Here is a 21102-nt window from a genome sequence, read left to right on the forward strand (position 1 = left end):
CATGCACAATTATGATTCTCTTTAGCTTCTCTAGGATTCAACTTTATGAACTCTTTATCACTCCATTTTTTCTGGTCATTTGTAACCAACCAAATGTGAATTTATCTTCATCATGAGGTTCTAAAACCCTCAAATATATACCTTTCAAACCTTCAATATCATCCTCTAAAGTACCCTTCCGAAGGAAATACACACAATATTTCTCATTTTCTTCATCAATTGGAAGCTCTCCACACAGAAGTTTTGTGTTCTACTTTCTTCTTCAATGCTATATAGCTAACTAATCCAGCATTTTCAAATTTTAGTTGAAGTTTATCCCTATGAGATTAATATTCAATGCCAAAGTTCTTTTTGAAGAAGATATTATGAGGGGCATTGTTCCTCTATCTTGCACGATGCAAATCAATTTTAGGGGAAACATCCTTTTTGCACTTGGCCTCCTCTTGGGTTCTATAGGGCCTAGCCCTCTATTCTAACAACAAAGACACACTCACCCCTTATATGGCCTTCTATTTCTTAGGCATCACCCTTGACTTTTTCTACCATCCCAACAACCCAATGTAACAACCCTGGTAAAAATTCATGTAAAAAAATATATAAGACCAAGGTCATGGGACACATATTCAAAAGTGAATGTTGGGAGAACATCCTAGTGGGTGTTCATTTCGGTTATTATGGCTAAAGGAAAATGGAAAAATTAATTTCAAAGGTTTAGAAAGGGAAAATGACATTAATTGGTATTTTATTTATGGAAATAATGGAAATTAGGATAAAACGAAGGTGAAAGGTCACAAGTTTCATGTGAGGAGGAAAACGAAGGAAAATAATGGAAAATGGAGAAATAGAGGCCTCATTGATAAAAAGGCTTATGAGGATCAGTTCATATACTTTTGTTAGTTTAGTTTTGGAGCTCTCTCTCTCTATTCTCTCTCTTACACACTCTTGGACACTTAGAGTTTTCTTTGAACACTTCAACATTGGATCAAGAAAATCAAAGAAGGCAAGAGGAAGTAACGATCAAGCAAGGAAGAGTAGGATCAAGCGGCTACAACAAGACTCTTTGCAGGCATTGAGTTGTATGTATGGTTTCCTTGCTAGTTTTGGTATGCATGGTTATGCATGTCTGTATTTGGTTCTTTTGCTGTCATGGGCATGGGTTTTTCTAGGTGTGATAGTGTTTGTAAGCCTTGCCTTGCCATTTCCAGATAACCATGGTGTGATGGGGTTCTCATGTTTTGGTTGAGCTAGATTGTCGAATGAATTTGAACTTGAGTGAGGTAGACCTCTGAATCAAAGAATACATGGCCTAGTGATCCCCAGACTAGACTGTGGATTGCGGTAAAGTCACTGGCCTAGTGACCCCTAAACCAGAAATATGCTTTGATCTCTTTCGTAGCCCTTAGCTAATGTTCACATTATTGTATTCAAGCTTTAAATCTTGGATCCATATTTTCTTTGAATTGGGGGATCAACTTCACACCATGCACAATTATGATTCTCTTTGTAGGTTCTCCATGATTCAACTTTAGCAATTCTTGTTCACTACCATGTCATCGTCCTTGTCATCTGCAACCAACCAAATTCGAATTGATCTTGATCGTGAGGTTATAAAACCCTCAAATATAAACCTTTCAACGCTTCAATTTCATCCTCTAAATTACCCTTCCGAAGGAAATACACACAATATTTCTCATTTTCTTCATCATTTGGAAGCTCTCCACACACAAGTTTTGTATAAAGTTTTACTTTCTTCTTCAATGCTACATAGCTAACTAATCCATCATTTTCAAATTTAGGTGAAGTTTATCCCTATGAGATTGATATTCAATGCTAGAGTTCTTTTTGAAGAAGATATTATGAAGGGCATTGTTCCTATTCCTTACATGATGCAAATCAATTTTAGGGGAAACATCCTTGTTCCACTTGGCCTCCTCTTGGGTTTTGTAGGGTCGAGCCCTCTATTCTAAAAAAAAACACACTCACCCCTTATATGGCCTTCTATTTCTTAGGCATATCCCCTGACTTTGTCTACCATCCCAAAAGGCCAATGTAACAACCTTGGTAAAAATTCATGTAAAAAAATATTTAAGACCAAGGTCATGGGACATGTATTCCAAGTTGAATGTTGGGAAAACATCCCAGTGGGTGTTCATTTAAGTTATTATGGCTAAAGGAAACTGGAAAAGGAAATGTCAAAGTATTTGGAAAGGGAAAATGACATTAATTGGCATTTTATTTATGAAAATAAAGGAAATTAGGAGAAAAGGAAGGTGAAAGGTCACAAGTTGCACGTGAGGAGGAAAATGAAAGAAAATAATGGAAAATGAAGAAAATAGAGGCTTCATTGATAAAAAGGCTTCTGAGGATCAGTTCATATACTTTTGTTAGTTTAGTTTTGGAGCGCTCTCTCTATTCTCTCTCTTACACACTCTTGGACACTTAGAGTTTTCTTGGAACACTTCAACATTGGATCAAGAAAAGCAAAGAAGGCAAGAGGAAGTAACGATCAAGCAAGGAAGAGGAGGATCAAGCGGCTACAACGAGATTCTTTGCAGGAATTGAGTTGCACGTATGGTTTCCTTGCTAGTTTTGGCATGGATGGTTATGCGTGTGTGTATTTGGTTCTCTTGTTGTATGAGCATGGGTTTTTCCAAGTGTGACAACGTTCTTAAGCCTTGCCTTGACATTTCCAGATAACCATGGTGTGATGGGGTTCTCATGTTTTGGTTGAGCTGGATTGTCGGATGAATTCAAAGCTGAATGAGGTAGATATCTAAATGAAAGAATACATGGCCTAGTGATCCCCGAACTAGACTGTGGATTGCGCTAAAGCCACTAGCCTAGTGACCCCTAAACCAGACAATGGGTTGCGATAAAGCCAAGTATTGTGTGCCTTGGTGGGCCTAGGAATCCTCAACCGGTGAATGGCGGGATATGCGTAAAGCCTAGAGGTGGTTACCCTTGATCATGCTTAGGAATCTGTGCCAGTGAATGACGGGATATATGGCAAATCCTGGAGGGTGGTGTCTCGATTATGGCCTAGTGATCCCTGGATCAGATTGTGGATTGCAGTGAAGCCTAGAGACTAGGACATAAGAAAATTCCTCATGGTGTAGGTGAAGAAATTTGGTGGCATCCATGCTTGTTTAGGGCCTAGCGATTCGGTGGGGATTGCGGTAAATCTTGGTATTGCATGTTTATTGTTTTGGCCCAGTGATCTAGTGAGTATTGCGGTAAATCCTGGATCTATTGATGAGGGTGAGGTGGTGTAGCCTCAGGAAGCCCTGGTTGAGTTTTGGTTATGAGTCCCACATTCATGCTTGGAATATGGCACGTGGGTGATTGGCTGAAAGAAAAATTTGGTTTAGCTAATCTATGGTCGGGTGGTTCGTGGAAGTCCCATACCTGGTTGGCTTTTGCATTCATTAGTAAGAGTTCGTTCTCCTTGGTATTTCATGTGTAAATGTATTGTTTCATATGTGGTATTTATGGTTGTTGTATCCTTATTATTTTTGTTGGTTATATGCTGCTTATGAGTATGTTTTATGACAGTGATGATGTATGCCTCTCATCATGTTTTTATTTTTAAATGAATGAACAATTAATATATGACCTAAAATATGATAATGCAGCTAATGTGATAATGCATCAATGCTTCCTTAAGAATATTAGATAAGTATGACATCCATATGCTCAAATATGTTGTTATGACCTGTAGATTACATGTGCACAATGTGTTCTACGAAATGTTTGTCATGGTTAGGCTTGGTTAAGTCAAGTCCTTGATCAAGTTTTATGTTAGAGGGTTTGTCTTGGTAAGTATCATCAAGTTCCGAGCAGTGGTTTGGAGACTAGCCCTAAAAAAGTGGCTTAAATCTCGCAGTCTCTGGCACAGAACTGTTTGAAAAACAATGTAGTCTCTCCCTTACAGGCATTGTGGGAGTGACTAGAGGGTCCCAGTCGCATGCATGCCCATGTCATGGGAGCGAATTAGGGTTTAATTCATTGAAAGGCTAGGTTAACTCAGGGGTTTGGAACCTAGAATGGTAGATTAACTCCTGGGGTTCCTATAACACCTGAGGGAGGTCTGTAAGGTGTTGTTTCATTGGTTCCACTTCCTTAACTACACTTATGGAGTTGAATCATATCATAGTAACTCTTCGTCACATGTTTACCTTGGTGGACCGGTTAGCTTGGGTAAATGTGGGAGGAGGGTGTTACACCCAATTCTTTTATTGGGGATGCTATTGCATTTATGACAATTCTTGAAATCCTTTAGCACCCTTTATGTCTGCCTTTGTGTTGTGTATCCAATTATCACAATCCGTTTTTCAAAAATTCTTGCTGTAATTTCTCTTGATTCTTTTTAACTTGAATTTATTATTGTTTCTTTAAACCATAGGACTTTTTCATAACTTCAGTGGTATCTTAGTTTACTTTTGTTAGTAGTCTCTTATTCCCACTTCTAGCTCAAAAGAAATCGAGTCTAACCAATTCCCACATGTTTTTTATTTCAATATGTAAAGTCATATCACCATCTATTTTACTTTCATTGTCTAAGATTCTAGTTTTATTATTCCCTTCCAACCTCCAGTGTTGCTACAAGTTTCTGGCCCTCAAAAATCTTGTTCCTAATGATCAAATCCCATTTGGGCTTCTCTCTGTCAACTTTGATCTCAACATCTAACTTGACCTTGGAGTAGTTGATCTGTTATGCAAACTTGAAGGTGATGGAAAAATTACAAGTAAATTTTATGTATTTTGGGTAATGGATCACTTTACAAAACACATAAAATAATGATTTTTAAACTTAGTTAACATCAATAAAAGAGACAATATACGATATTAGAAACACATAACAATAAAAATGATAAAGGAGTTCACCCCTCTCCTGGGCTATATCTCTTAGACAATGTGCTCAAATTTGTGTTTACATGGATTTATAGTGCACAAAATGTAAATATTATGTCTCCAATGGCTTTAGAACAGTAAAAAAAACCTAGCTGGGATTTTGTTGGTTTCAATTTGGCCAAAAACTGAAGAAGTTATGCTCTCTCAAAGTTTTCTCTGCTAATTGATCTTCAAACTGCACTGCACTGTTATCTATCCTACGAATACACCTTTTCCGGGCTAACATGTGTTAACCACTTCAACTAAATCAGATTTTAATGTTGCATCACATTCTTGGAAGGCTTCAGATTCATCAACGTCTTTATGTTTAATCATCAACAATGCAAAATTCTGAGTAGCATTTACGAACCTCTTCATTTGTCCAGCAGTCACAAGTGATAAATTCAACTTCTTGTTATGTGCACTAACACTATATTCAATCCCATTTTTAAACAGATGATACTTGTTCTCATGGCGATGAAAGATGGATTTACTGTCATATAAGTATGGGCTTCCCAAAACAATCCCACAAATTTCAAGTGGTATCGCGTCAAGTTCTACCTCATCGATAAAATTTACAATGATGAAAAATCTAAGTATGCATTTTCTTGTCACTTTCAATTTGGCATTGTCACATACCAAACCCAAAGGATAAGGTTTAGGGTGAGAAATGGTTTCCAAATTTAGTTTCTTGACAATGTCTTGTGAAATGAGGTTTGCTTGTGATCCACTATCAAACAAAGTATCTACTTTGTTATTTTTTGTGATGACCCTAACATAGAAAATCTCTATTATTTCTCCTTCACTTTGAGTTTCAATTGGTTTTCTAGAAGAACTGGTACTTGCAATTGAATCCTCATCTTTCAATCCCATGGCTATGATTTTTGTGTCATCTCTGGAATTAGATCCTAGATCTTGATGTGTGGTTGCAACAATATTTTATTTCTCATTGTTATTAAATTTTTGGGTCACATCTCAGGATGAAGTTTCCAATAGTGGTCTTCATTATGGCTTTCTTTTGAATAGTGCGTACATGTGAGTTTTTCTCTCTCCTTCTTGACTAAAGTATTCCTTTTATTCTTGCCTTTGAACTTACCTTTTCCTTTTTCTCCAGACTTAAATGACTTCTTGCTAGTTTCTTCATAAGCATTCTTCCCTCTTTCTTCTAAATGAGTTGCTTGTACACAAATTTCATCTAGTTTTGTAGTGTTAAACATGAGAATAATGTATCTCAAATAACTATGTAATCCTCCAATGTATTTCAATAGAGTATCTTGGGAGGAAAAATCTATACCCAAAATCAAAGCTCTTTTTCTAAATTCTTGAGTATAGCTTTGCACATTTTGACCCTTAGCTTGCCTAAAGTTTTTCAAATCCATTATAGATTTTTGCATGTATGCTAATGGATAAAATTGCCTTCTTATTGCAACAACAAAATCATTCCAAGAGGATAAAACCTTACCATGTTTCTTCATGTCCTCTTGAGTTTTGGCCTCCCACCAAATAAGTGCTGCACTTTCCAACCTAAGAGAAGCAAGCTGAATTTTGGTCTCATCATCCTTGATTCTTTGTATCCTACAATACACTTCAATCTGATGAATCCAATTATCTAATTTCTCAACACTTACCTCTCCATCATACATAGGTAATTCAAACTTTATGTCAATCTTTAACAAAGGAATTTTACCATGTCCTTTTGGAGAATTTGGAGGTGTTTTTTAAAGGGTAGAAGATGTAGAATATGATGAGGATGAAGAAGAGGATGAGGATGGAGGTGAAGGTGGTGGCTTGTCACCATTTCCTCCATTCCCTTTCAGAGGTTTGTCAGCTTTTCCTCCATCTCATTTTGGAGAATTTGAGCTCTCCCCTTGCAACCTTGAGTTCCTCTCTTCATAAATAACTTTTACCATTTCATACATTTCAAAGAATTTTTTTCTAAAAGTTCTTTCATCTTCAGACATCCCTTTAGGACCTTCTTCATGTGCCATGACTAGTGAAGCTTTAGGTATGAGTGTTCTCTTTGAAACAATTTGAGATCTTGGCTCGATATGTTCTCCCTCTCCTCTTTTAATCTTCAACCTTGTAAGCATCATAAAACACTTGCAAACAAAATAATACCTTCAAAATAACCTTGAGCTTTGATACCAAACTGATCTATTATGAAAACTTGAAGGTGATGGAAAAATTGCAAGTAAAATTTTATGTATTTTGGGTAATGGATCACTTTACAAAACACATAAAATAATGATTTTTAAACTTAGTTAAAAATAAAAATAGAGACAATATACCATATCATAAACACATAACAACGAAAATGATAAAGGAGTTCACCCCTCTTGGGCTACATCTCTTGGTCTAACTTACAATGTTGGACATCTTTTTTAAGTGCTCAAATTTGTGTTTACATGGGTTTATAGTGCTCATAATGTAAATATTATGTCTCCAATAACTTCAAAATAGTAGAAAACCCTTAGCTAGGCTTTTGTTGGGCTCAATTTAACCAAAAACTGAAGAAGCTAGGCTCTCTCAAAAATTTCTCTATTAACTAATTTACAAACTGCACTGCTCTATTATCCATCCTGCAAATCCACCTTTTCCATTAACCCATCACTCTAAAATGGAAAAATAAACTTTTCAAATTTTATTTTAATTATAATAATTTTAATTTTATAAATAATAATAATAAATTCATAATTATGGAAAAATTAGTTACAATTAAAATATTTATTAATTAAAAAAAATTAATACATTTATTTAATGTTATTGGAAACAATTATAATATATTTTTTAACGTTATTCAATTTATTAACGTAAATGTAAAGAAATATCGCAATTAAAATAAAAGAAAGGAAACATTAAACTCAATTTCAAATTTCATATTTCAGTTATATATTAAATTACAAAGAAACCTAAAACGTTATCCATTGCAATAAAATATATTCACATTATGGTACCGACTATTAATGGCCAACAAATTGAATTTTTTATATGTGGATAACATGACGTTTAGTCAACTTATCTACACATTTAAGATAAGCTCCGATATGTGGATAATATTTCACTTAGTTGACTTATCTAGACATTTAAGGATAAGCTCAAAGTTATTGGATGGTCGTGAAAGATATTCAACATTTTGAATTTGAATTTGTTATGTGTGGATAAGATGAAGCTTAGTAAACTTATGTAGACATTTAAGGATAAATTCGAAGTTGGTAGAGGGTCCTGAAATATGTTCACCACATTTTTGAAGATGTTAAAGGTGGTATAAAGCGAAGATTTTATATATAAACAGATAAATTAATTACATTTTTTTTAGATAATTGAATACGAGAGAATGGTCATATATTGAAGGTTTTATTTAAAATTATGAGCACTGGTGATGAGCCCCCAAATTGGGTAACTTATTGGGCTCATTTTGCCTAATTGTCCTTGTTCAATCCTCCATTTTTCATAGATTATGCATGTTTTTCTAGCATGTTTATGTTATTTGAACGAATAAGGGTGGTCACTCTACCTAGGAGGCTAATACGTGGTTATTTCAGGATTTTTGGATAAATTTTGGAGCAAAACCAAGCAATCATGGGTTAGCTCACAGCCAAGCTTGAGGTGAGGATTCGTAGGGAGGTTTTCTCTTGCATTAAATGGCCTTCCTCAAAATCTCCACCCTCAACTCCGAGCTCCAGAGGCCACCAAAACGAGTTTTAAAGGTAGCCAAGCAGTTTTTGGAGGAGTGACTGTTCACTAGTAGTTGGGACAGCCGAGTCCCTTGAATCTAGGAGGGCTGCTAGCCCCCTCGTATTGTACAAATAGGAAGGCCTCAGCCTTCATAGTTTACTTTTTGGAACTATTGTTATTTTTGCACTATAGTGCTGCCATTTTGCTCAGCCTGTTTTATTGTAGCTACTGCTGTACAACTTTCATATGATGTTTATTTTTGAATAATGAGAAGCAGCTTTACTTGGCATCAGATCTGAGTTCTTTATAGGAGCCTGCAGCTCTTGGGGTTGGGCCCAACCCGAGTGCTAAGGCCTCCTTTATGTATTGTTATTTGTTCTTTATGCATTTGCAAAAACATTTCTGTTAAGTAGGTTAAAGTTTTCTGATTAACTATTACACTGTTAATGGTTAGAAATAATTTTGAATGCTCATATTTAGTTGATAGGTTGTTAATAGGAAAAAGCTTCAAGAAAAGGGCCATAAAACATCTCTGGTTTCACCTCTCCTTCAGTAGGATCAAGAGCTGGGATCAGGATAACTTTGCTGCCCACAAAAACACTGATTTTGCTTTGCCATGCAATCACTAGTGTTTGATTTTCATGTGTAGAAGTTGGTTACAAGTTCAGACTTTCGTTTGCTTAGTTGCATGAGTTAAAATACATGGTTTCATTGCAGGTCACACTTCTGTTCATTCTCTTTACCGGTAGCTAGCAGATTAGGTCATCGTAATTAGGTTTTTGAATTTACAAGTCTTCGTTGGATCAGTTGGAAAAACGCCTTGCAGAGCACCTGTACCACTCCTTCATCTGTTTATTCTCCATCAACACCATCCACTCTGCCCTCTACTTAGCATCCTTGCCTCCCGTTCGCCATTTGCTCCCATAACCCTAGTTTTGTGTGTAACATTGCTTTAGTCTTCTCTGAACCAAATCTAGCCATCTACACCTGCCCACAACTCCATCCACCGAGTCCTAGACCATCTCCAGCCCTCACCCTACCTCCACACTCACTCCTTCACCTTTCCCTCTCCATTCATCCACCAAAAACCTCATTTCTGAACATCCTGTAGAAAGTTACAGACATCCTGTAGAAAATCGCAAACATCCTGTAGAGGCTCACGAATGAGGTTTCTTGATATCCAAACTTAGTGAAACTCTATGGAAGGGTGTTAGGGACCCCTTAGGCCCTCTCTGAACCTTCTTGACCTCCTCCAAGCATTTCCTCTTGCCCATCCACCTCTGCACAGCCCAAAAACAGTCAAATCATATGCATAATAACTCTGGCAACTTATTCAAAAATACAAAAAGATGTTTTTTCCAGATGTTACTGTAGAAGTAGCTTAGATACATGTATTTACCTTCCTAGAAGTCAATGGCATTTCTTTCAGTAGCTTGCATCCTCTTTCTTGCATCAGTAGGGTTAGCTGGTAGAATTAGGGTTTGCTAGGGTTTGCGTTTTCTTTTAGCTTTTCAATGTCTTTCTGCAAGTAGATCAACCTTCTTTAAATTAGCTTTCGTCCATCGGTTAAAAAGCTTCTTCTCAGAGCTCATAGAAGTTGGCTTGAGCCCCTAGCGGACTTGTGCCAGCTGACCAAGTGACAGTTGCGGCAAGAGCTAGTACTTGTGCATACAGCACCGTCGCTTCCAAGTTTGTTACGAACTACCGGGTTGATAAAAGTAAAGAAGGGAGTCCCAGGAGTTGTAGCATTATTGCTGCAATACTGGAGCTCACCACTCTTTTTGGCGCCGTTGCCGGGGAAGCGTCAGAGTATTTGTGATTGCTGCTTTTCTTCTATTTTCCTACTCTCGCCTTCTACTAAATAGTTTATTTCATTTCCATTCTGCAATTTCATTTCTGCAAAAGTAAATTAGACATTTCCTGCTTTCGTAGATTAACCTTTCAATTCTGCAAGCGTAAAATAGAATTTCAATTTTGCAAGCGTAGTCTAGTATTTCCTTCTCGCAATTTGATTTCAGCAAAATAGATTAGTCTTTTCCTGCTTTCATTTCAATTCCGCATTTTCATTTCTGCAAGATAGATTTTAGTTAGTTGCAATTCCATCTGTTTCAGTTTTGCAGGTACAAGCAGAGAAAAAAAGCAAAAACAACCAAAAGTCCTTTCATGCCTCGTAGGAACAGAGATAATACCAGAAAATTCCTACCCAACACCCCCACCACTTCACTGAGTCACCCTTCTCTCTTCTTTGGTGGCAGTGATCCAAAAGAACCTATAGGTGAACCTCCTGAGATATACGAAGATCCTATAACAGAAGAAGAGCAAGAAAACATTCCTTTTGAGACTATGGCTGACAACAGAAATGGTAGAGACGATGATGAGAGAATAGAAGGTACCTTCCCCATCCGAGAGACTAACGGGGACATGAAAATGAAGAACATAAGTCCCTCAGCCTTACCTCATTTCCATGGATTGACCACTGAAGACCCTGATACCTTCCTATTTGAGTTTGCTGTCCTTTGTCAAACTTATGACTATACAGAAGACGAGCAAAAGTTGAAACTCTTTCCCTCTACCCTCAAGGATGCAACATTACGCTGGTTCATGGGGTTACCTGGAAACAGTATCACTACTTGGGCTCAAATGCAGCAAGCCTTTAATAACAAATACTGGGATTACTGTAGGTCAAAGGAAACCAAGGGAGAAATATTTCGGATGACCATGGAAATGATGAGTCTTTAGAGGACTATGAGGAAAGGTTCCAACTTAGCTATAAATGGGCCAGGTGCACACTTGACACTGAATCTCTAAAGTTGGTTCTACTCTGAGGAGTCCCTGAAGACCTTCTAGATACCCTTCACATGCTATCTGGAGGAGATATTTACCAACTACCTTATGAGGACATAAAGACTGTGTTTAGAAACCACTCTAGGGCAGCTCGAAAAAGAGGTAGGGGGAATCCACTTTCAGTTAGTGCTACCTTCTCCAAGCATGAGTTTGCTAATTAGATGGAATACCTCAAAAGTGAGATGAGACAGACCATTGCCATGCAACTTGATACTTTCCGAATCCAACAAAAGAAAGAGGAAGCTGAGAGGGCTTTGTCCATCTTCTGTCCCAGATGTACGAGGAAGCACCCTAAGAACGAGTGTCCATTGCACTCAGTAGAGGTATGTTTCGTTTGTGAGGAGGACCACCCCACAAACCAATGCCCAACCTTGCCCGGATTCAAAGCCATGTACCAAGGGACTGAGGCACCCACTGAACCTCTCTACTTCCTCAACCAAAGGAGACCGCATGGACCCAGACCTTACTAGCAGGGGATGCAAGGGTCATCCCAAGCTTATTATAGCCCCAACCAAACTGCTCACATGCCCTCTTGGGGTCCCCCTGCTCATCCTTCCTGGTCTACACCTCCTCCGTGGTCTTATCCACCTCAATACCATACTCAACCCACTGCTCATTCATTTCACTCACATGTCCAACCACAACCTCAGTGGAATGCACCTCAACCAGGGTGGAGGCCCCAATACAACTCTCCTCCTGCCATTCTGTCTCCACCACCGGCTCAACCACAACCATTACCTCCTGCTTCTCCAAGACAACCCCAGATGCCTGCCCAACTGAACCCGAACCCCAACAACCGACAGGCCCAGCAGGTATACACTAGAGAGACAACATGTCCTACCTATGTTGTGGAGATCCAGGAGATCAACCTGCGATCCGGAAAGACCCTTCCAGATCGCCAACCTCCTCCCCCAGAGGACGAGGAAGAGAAATAGGAAAGTGAACCCAAAGCCATTCCACCCTTTCCTGAGCGACTAACAGTAACCACACAACCAAACCCAGAGGAGACTGAACTTCTGGGGGAACTAAAACAGTTGTGTGTGAAAATACCCCTTCTCCAGGCCATCAAAGATGTACCGATATACAACAAATTGATTAAGGAGAAGTGTTTCAGGCACCCAGGCAGGAGAAAGAGAGATGCCTCGATTATCAATGTCATAGGACAGATGTTCAATCTAATGTTGGGGCAAGTCATCTGTCCAAAGTATTTGGACCCTGGGAGTCCTATAGTTGATGTCCACATCAATGGCACCATTATTCCCCATACCTTGATTGATCTAGGCGCTGCCATTAATGTGATGACCCGGGACACCATGCTTAAACTCAACCTTCAGAATTCCTTAAGGAAGACCTCGACAGTCCTGCAGTTGGCAGATCGCTCCACCGTGACTCCCTAAGGGATTGTGGAAGATGTCTTGGTCTCTGTTGACTCTTGGGAGTACCCTGCGGACTTCTTGGTCCTTCAACCAAAGGCAAAGCTTACTGGATACCCCCTCATTTTGGGAAGGCCTTGGTTAGCCACGACAGATGCTTACATCAGTGGCCGAGCTGGAAACATGACCATCAAAAATGGTCCTATGTCCAAACAGCTAGTCCTATACCCTCCTGCCCAGCCTCTGCTAGAACATGACTTACCACTCTGGTTGGAAGAAGGAGATGAGGATGAGGTCTACTCTGCACCCTTGTGCACAATAGAAACCATTAGGGGAGGTCCTCAAACCGAGGATGATTTGATTGAGACCTTGATTCAAAATCCACCTCCTAGTGCATTGTCCTCAGAGGAATTGGTGGAGGATACCCAAGCCAGCACCTCAGTGGACCTCTGTGTGACTAATCCAACCCCTCCCAGAGTTAAGAATGTGGAGTTTGGTCCCGAGAGAACTTTAAAGATCAGCTCCTCTCTATCTCCTTCCCAGGAGAAGGAGCTGTGTAGCTTACTGAACAATCATTTAGATGCTTTCGCCTGGAACTATAAGGAGATGAAAGGAGTCCATCTTTCGGTCTGTACCCATCACATCTACATTAAACAATATTGTAAACCAGTCAGGTAGCCTCAGAGGAGAATGAATCCAGCCCTTAAGGACATTGTCAAAGAAGAATTGCAAAAATTGTTGGATGCCGGATTCATCTATCCTATCTCCGATAGTCAGTGGGTTTCGCCTCTAGTGCTTGTGCCCAAAAAGAATGGGAAGTGGAGAATCTGTGTAGATTACTGAGCACTTAACAAAGACACTAAGAAAGACCATTTCCCTTTGCCTTTCATAGATCAGGTGTTGGATGGACTGGCTGGGAAGAAGTTCTTCTCTTTCCTAGATGGGTTCAGCGGGTATAACCAGATCCAAATCAGCCCGGAAGACCAAGATAAAACCACCTTCACCTGTCCTTGGGGTACCTTTGCCTATCAAGTCCTTCCCTTTGGGCTATGCAACGCTCCTGCCACTTTCTAGAGAGCAGTATTGAGCATCTTTTCTAAGTTGGTCCATGATTCGGTAGAAATCTATATGGATGACTTCACTCCTTATGGGTCCAACTTCCAAGAAGCATTGACCAATCTGGGAAAAGTTCTAACCAAGTGCATTGAGATGAACCTGTCCCTCAGTCCCGAAAAATGTGAATTCCTGATGACTGAAGGGACCGTGCTAGGACATACCATTTCTCGCCAAGGATTACAGGTGGATCCTAATAAAATTGCTATCATCCAAAAGGTCCCACCTCCTCAAAAGGTAAGAGATGTTCGGAGTTTCCTAGGCCTAGCAGGATATTATCGAAGATTCATTAAAGACTTCAGCAAGCTAGCCTCGCCTTTGTTTGGACTCTTAGGGAAAGATGTTGAGTTTAAATGGACTGACAACTGTCAAGGGGCACTGGACGAATTGAAAGATAAGCTGGTGTCTGCCCCGATCTTGAGAGGTCCAAACTGGGCCCTACCTTTCCACATCCACACTGATGCCTCGAACAAAGCCATAGGGGCAGCCTTAGGACAAGTTGAGGAGAAACTCCCATATGCCATATACTTCGTTAGCAAAAACCTGTCCAAGGCAGAAATGAACTATACTGTAACCGAGAAAGAGTTCCTGGCCGTAGTCCATTCCCTAAACAAGTTCAGACACTACATCACCGGTTATCAAACATTTGTGCACACTGATCATGCAGCGATTAGATATTTAATGAATAACCCTAGTGTCAATGCTCATATTATTATATGGTTACTTTTGTTACAGAAATTTGATTTGACGATTGTCAACAAGCCGGGTAAGGAAAATGTTGTTGTTGGCTTCTTGTCTAGATTGGACTTGCTTGCATGTGAAGAAGGAACAATGGACGACCAGATGCCAAATGAACATCTATTTGCTATCTCAGTACTCTCTCCATGGTTTGCTGATATAGCAAATTACTTGGTCTCAGCACAGTTCCCTCCACATCTGTCCTCAAAAGAAAAGAGCAGAATCGTAAGGAAGAGCGCCCCGTTCACTTGGATCGGGGGCAACTTGTTTAAGCTTGGCCCAGATCAGATCTTGAGACGTTGTGTTAGGGAGGAGGAAGTCTTTGACATCCTCCTAACCTGTCATGATGGACCTTGTGGAGGCCACTTTGCAGCAAAAAGGACTGCCTTCAAAATTCTACAGGCAGGCTACTATTGGCCTACTCTTCATCAAGATGTCAGAAGATACATCAGCCAATGTGACCGATGTCAAAGGATGGGGAAACCGACTCCAAGAGATGAAATGCCTCTCCAACCTCAAGTGACCTTCGAGCCATTTGAGAAGTGGGGCATGGATTTTGTGGGTCCTATCAACCCTCCTTCAAAGCAACGGTCTTACATCATTGTGTGCACCGACTATCTGACCAAGTGGGCAGAAACGAAGGCAATCAAAGCAGCAACAGAAGAAAAGGTGGCTGAGTTCCTGAGGGAAAATATCTTCTACAAGTTTGGCTACCCAAGAGAGTTAGTCACAGATCAAGGAAGCCAGTTCACCTCCAACCTGATTGAATATTTGCTCGGTCATCAAAAAATCAAGCACAAGACTTCCACCCCCTATCATCCTCAAGCAAATGGGTAGGTGGAAGTCACTAATTGAGCATTGGAAGGGATTTTGACCAAGGTTGTGAGCAGCAGCAGAAAGGATTGGGCAGCTCACCTGGTTGACGCCACCTGGGCCTACAACACCACTTGGAAGACCACAACCGGTTTCACACCTTATGAGCTGGTCTACAGGAAGAAAGCTTTGCTGTCCATAGAGTTCGAGTACAATACATTGAGGGTGGTAGCTCAGCTGGACCTAGATCTCAGCCATGCTCAACGTGAAAGATTATTGCAGCTGAATGGATTAGATGAACAAAGGATGCAGGCCCTTCTCCACTCAGAGGTAGTTCAACTCCAGAGGAAGATATGGCATGACCGGCACCTTAATGAGAAGCAATTCTAGCCGGGAGATTGGGCGCTGCTGTATGACTCAAGATACAAGGATTTCAAAGGAAAGCTGAGGACAAGGTGGTTAGGACCATATACAGTGGAGAAATGTAATGATAATGGTTCAGTCCTTATCAGGACCATTGATGAAGAGGCCATCCCCATGCTTGTCAATGGACATCGACTGAAAATCTACAAGAAACCCCTCTCGAGGCAGGAATTCATTGAAACTGTGGAAAAATCAGTGCTGGTAATAGAGCAGGGTTCTGCCTCTGTTCTGGCCACACCTTGATCATCAAAAAAAAAAAGAGGAATAAAAAGATCCCTGGACGAAAACCTCTCTGAGGCGGCCAGGGCAGGCAGTGAGGGTGAAAACCTCATGGAGGCGCCCCCGCTATCTCTCAGAAAATAAAGAAATGGGATAAAAAAGATCCTTGGGTGAAAACCTCTTTGAGGTGCCCAGGGCAAATAGTGGGGGTGAAAACCTCATAGAGGCACCCCTGCTGTCTCTTAAAAAAAAAAAAAAAAAGAGATAAAAGAGAAGGAGAAGAAAAAGCAGAAAAAACAGGTCTGATCTTTGAAATTATTGCAGGTTGCAGGGATATAATGCAGATAAAGAGGGTCGCGCAAATCAAGGACAGGGGTCCATCCCAAGCTACCAGGCATCCTCACCGACACTCCCTCCATGGCCACACACTTTTTCCAGGATTTGGACACATTCGGGTCAAGATTCAACCTCCTACAGGAAGTTTCAGGGCTTTCTACAAGAAGTTCTGCGTTTCTACAGAAAACATCCTGTAGAACCTTTGGACAAGCCAAAATCGATTCTGGAGGAGGGTTTAAAACTTGAAGTTTGTTGGTGAGGCCTGCAACCACCCCTTTGTCCAATCCATCACCTGTTTCCTCTCTTTCCACTGCCATTACCACAATTTGGTCCTGTACTCCTGCACAGTCATGCAAAAAGTCCTGTTTTCCTCAGATCGCCATTTTTTTGTTTTTTTTCAGAGGGACAAATCAAATACATGAAGGGCCACACACTCTACCTGTCAAAAGCTCCAATAGGACCCCTCATCTGCGACTGTAGCCGTGCCCGTTTCAGCATGCAGCCCAGGAGGAGAAGCAGCTACAGGATGTCCTACAGGAATCCTGTAGCAGCTGATCCGCCTGGAATACACACTATGGAGTCAAGAGCAGTTGAAATCAACATAGGAGGCATGCAACCAGCTCCGTGTAACAATGAACACCTCCTCGACAGCTGAGAGAAGACAAAGCCGTGCATGCAACGTTCACCACCAGAGGACCGGGTCCTGAAAACCTTGCATCCAGCATCAGCAAACGAACGAGGGAATTCAAACGCCGGTGCACGAAGCAGCAGGGAGCAAAGCCATTGTTTCACGTCCAAAAACCTGCGAAACACGTCCACGGCCGCACAGGTAAGTGCCTAACCTTATTTCGTCAAATTGCATAAGCTATACTATGAACACTGCATATCTGTGAATGGGTGGATTGAACGGATGCAATGGCCAGTCAACTGGCCACCCACAGCCAGTAGAATTGCCTCGTGGGATCTGAACGAGCATGGTTACGCTCGATTCTGCCGGAAGGACGTGGAGTCGACACGTGGGAAGTGTCCAGTGAGGAAATCAACAGATTTGCAGTAAAATCGGCGGACTGACAGGGATGAATTGCACCATATTTCAAAATCATTCGGCTAGAGCACTTGCATTAATCACAGTCATTCACGCCTACCACCGGTTTTCAGCAACATGGGCATCCTCCTCCTCTGCAGTTCGTTAGCCCGAGTTTCTCGGCCCAGTTCAAACTCTTCCCACGTCCCAGACTTGCTCCGTAGTGCCGTGACGTCCTCTAGAAGCAGCAGAAGCTCTCTACAGGAAGGAGCTCTACAGGAAGCACAACGAAAGCTCCCGGAGTAGAGAAACTTGTGTCTGTTGCGTCCGAATTCGAAATTTCGAAGAGAGGTAGGCTCAAACACACCATCCCCATGCTTAATTTTTGAAAGGTGGTGAACTAGCTTGTTTGAAGTGGGGAAAATTGAAACCAGTCTGCCTGTGGGTCAAGAATGGTGGTTTTGCTTATATGATACACAAAATTTCTTTTAAATGGTGCTGCGTCATATTCACCTCCATGGTTCCTGTTAACAAACTCTCCCCATTATAACGACAAACCACTGTAAGGCTCACCTGTGCACATATAAAATTTTTTGTGACTGTTACATGGTTGGTGTGAAAATTAGCTCTGCACTCTGTCTGTGAGAGCTTAATTCCTTTTGACAAGTCGAGTTTTGGGCGGCAGCAGTATTATAACCAGAGAATTGGTGAAAGGGGAGATACACACAGTGGAGAAACCCTGTCCTGAGAATCAAGGAGGAAACCATATCCGAATTTCCATTCTACCCAGAGCTCAAGCCAAAAACAGAGTGTTTTCATCATGCCAGGAGGGTTTATCAGAAAGGAACCCTCAGATTCTAGAAAATTGAGGGAAACTCCCGAGGTGGTAGAATTGTTTACTCGTGCCCACTGGATGACCTTCTGTGACAGAATTCAAGGTCACGATGATGAAATAATAGAGGAGTTCCTAAGGTCCCTGCAGCCCAAATAAAAAACACTGGCCACTGTAAAGTTCAGAGGATTGACCTTCAAACTCACTCCACAACTCATTAGTCAGGTCACGGAGTTGCCATTGGGGATATCGTGGGATAAAGAGGAAAGGAAATTGGGCCAGAAGGCCAAAAAGGAATTTTTCCTACCAGAAGAACAGTTTTCAGAGGATAAGAATGGGGTCCGGAGAGCCAGCCTTCAGCCATTTTGGAGCGAGGTCAGCCTTCAAATTATGAAATATATTACCTGTGAGGGGCGATTTAGTATTGTGTATGGTTATCACTTCCGCTTGTTAACCGAGCTCAGGCATAAGATGGATTTGCCCTCAGAATAAAAATTGAGCATCCCATACTTCCTCCTACAGTCATTGATTGAGTGTGGCACAAAACTGAAGGAGGGGACACCAGACCAACTGGCTCATCATGGGCTTATCAAGATCCTCGTAGAAGATGCCCTCCATACTTATACTGTCCCTATCTCCTGGGAGATTTTCCGCAATATGTCCAAGGATGATGATATCCGGACTCTGGCAGAAGAACTCACTTCATCCAGCAGTGAGGAGAAGGAGCATATTGAGGCAGAGAAGAAAACTAAGGGTAAGGAAGCTAAGGGTAAGAAAACCCAGGGCAAACCATCACAGGAAAAGCCACAGGAAAGGCAAGAGGAAAAGCAAGAAAAAGGACAAGCTGCTGAGGCCAAAGCTGTGAGTGGAGTAAAAACACAAACGCCAAGGGAGAAGCGGTTGCAAACCCGGGCAGAGAGGACTGAAAAAGTCCAAACAAGTAAAGGCACACCCAAGGAAACCACAACACAAGTCAAATAGAATGCACCCCCAGCCAAGCAAGCCAAATCACGGAAAACTGGTTCTATAGAAAGCCAGCAGACTGTTTCTACAGGAAGCCAGAAAACTGCTTCTACAGGAAGCCAGAAAACGACCACTATAGGACTTTCTACAGTAAGTCTGGGGAAAGGGCAGCAGAAGGAGAAATCGGCCGAGATTTTAGCTAGGGAGGCAGCAGCTGTGCTGGCCACCCTAAGCACATCCCCCAAGCAGAAGGAAAAGCGAAATAGGGAGCCTCCCCTGTACTTTAAGGCAAGAAGAAGTGTACGAATTAAAACCGGCAGACCCCAACCACCGTCCAAAGAACCAATCACCATTGTCGACACCCCTACCACACCAAGGGAGAGGTCCCCCTCCAAGGCAGCCATCACTTATGAACAGGGAAGCCCGAAGACATCCACCTGGAGGGAGAGGATGAACATGTTGGACACCAAGGCCTCTCTACAGGATGCTGAGGCTATTCTACAGGAAACACTGGCTAGACTGAAGGAGACCGAAGCAATGGAGGGTGAGGCAGCTAAATCACCTCAGAGGGAAGAAAAGGTAGAAAACATTATGGAACCTAGCCCCCAACCCAGCTTGGGCTCCTATTATAACTTCTTGGAGGCCGAAAAGATCATTCCTCAGAAATTCACAGTGCCACTTTTCCTTGCACTAGAGGAAGAGAGAGTGAGGACCCACACTTGGATGAAAATCGCTAAGTCCAAGGGTGTGGCGGATATAGGTCCTCTGGAGGAACAGCTCAAAGAGGCAAGGAGGGAATTGGCTCTAGTACGGCATGTGGAGAGCAGCCAGCGGGTCAGGCTACAGGAAGAAAATGAGCTGCTTAGACAGCAGCTGCAATTACAGGGACAGAGGAAGGAAGACATGCCTCACATCTTGGGGGAACAAGAGCAACAGGAGGGGCCCACAACAGCCACAGATACCCCTTATGAACAACAAAGAAAGGAAGGGCCACAGACTGAAATTGAGGCACTGAACCAGCAGCTACAGGAACAAGAATTGCAGATACATTCTCTGAAACAACAGCTGTAAGAAAAGGAGGCCCAACTGGCCTGCATGGCCAACTGGGCAATGGAAGCTCTGCAGTGCAGGCAGCCTGCCAAATCCTATGCCCTATATCTCAAGGACCAAGGGTTACAGTTTCAAATCAATACCTTAGCCCAAAGGGGCATCACCCCTTTCCAAAATTATCATCAGTTTGCAGCTTTATGTGGCAGTAGTTCATCTGAGGATAGGGCCAAATTGGCAGAGTTCTACTTGCACAACTTTGCCCTTCCGGACATGAACGCATGGGATCCTAACACGGTGATAGGAGATGTCCAGCTTATGGCCATGGCCTCTTGGATGAGCCATGAGGAGAAGAGAGCAGCAGAGGTCTGCAGTATCATAGGCAGAGAGCTCAGTGAGCCTCTCATGATCAGAGCAGAGCCAGATGACCCATCAGCAGTGATAAGTGCCCACCAGAACATGGCCAACAGTCCTCAGGATCTACTGGAATACATTGAGCAACAGGCTCAAGCCATTGCCCATTTTGAGGACATGGAGAGGATGTTGGGAGAAAATTGTATGCATGCCTGCACAAGGCAGTGGAACACACTACCTCACAGCCTGAAGATAAAAGAATACCACTCTCCCACCAAGATGAGGGAAGCCTTGGCAAGGGTACCCCTCTACAAGCAGTTGATGCAGAACTTTCAGGCCAATTAGATTGGCTTGAAATTCAGTCCTCCTTTACTTTTGGGATTGCTAGAAGGAGTGAAGGTAGAGGAAGAAGGTAGGTAATGGGAGGAAGTGGAAAGGAAGGTAGGATTCCATGACCG

The sequence above is a fragment of the Pinus tabuliformis genome, chromosome 8 (genome assembly GCF_031772625.1).
Source record: "Pinus tabuliformis cultivar Carrire ecotype Pingquan chromosome 8, CPIR1, whole genome shotgun sequence".
Taxonomy (NCBI): Eukaryota; Viridiplantae; Streptophyta; class Pinopsida; order Pinales; family Pinaceae; genus Pinus; species Pinus tabuliformis.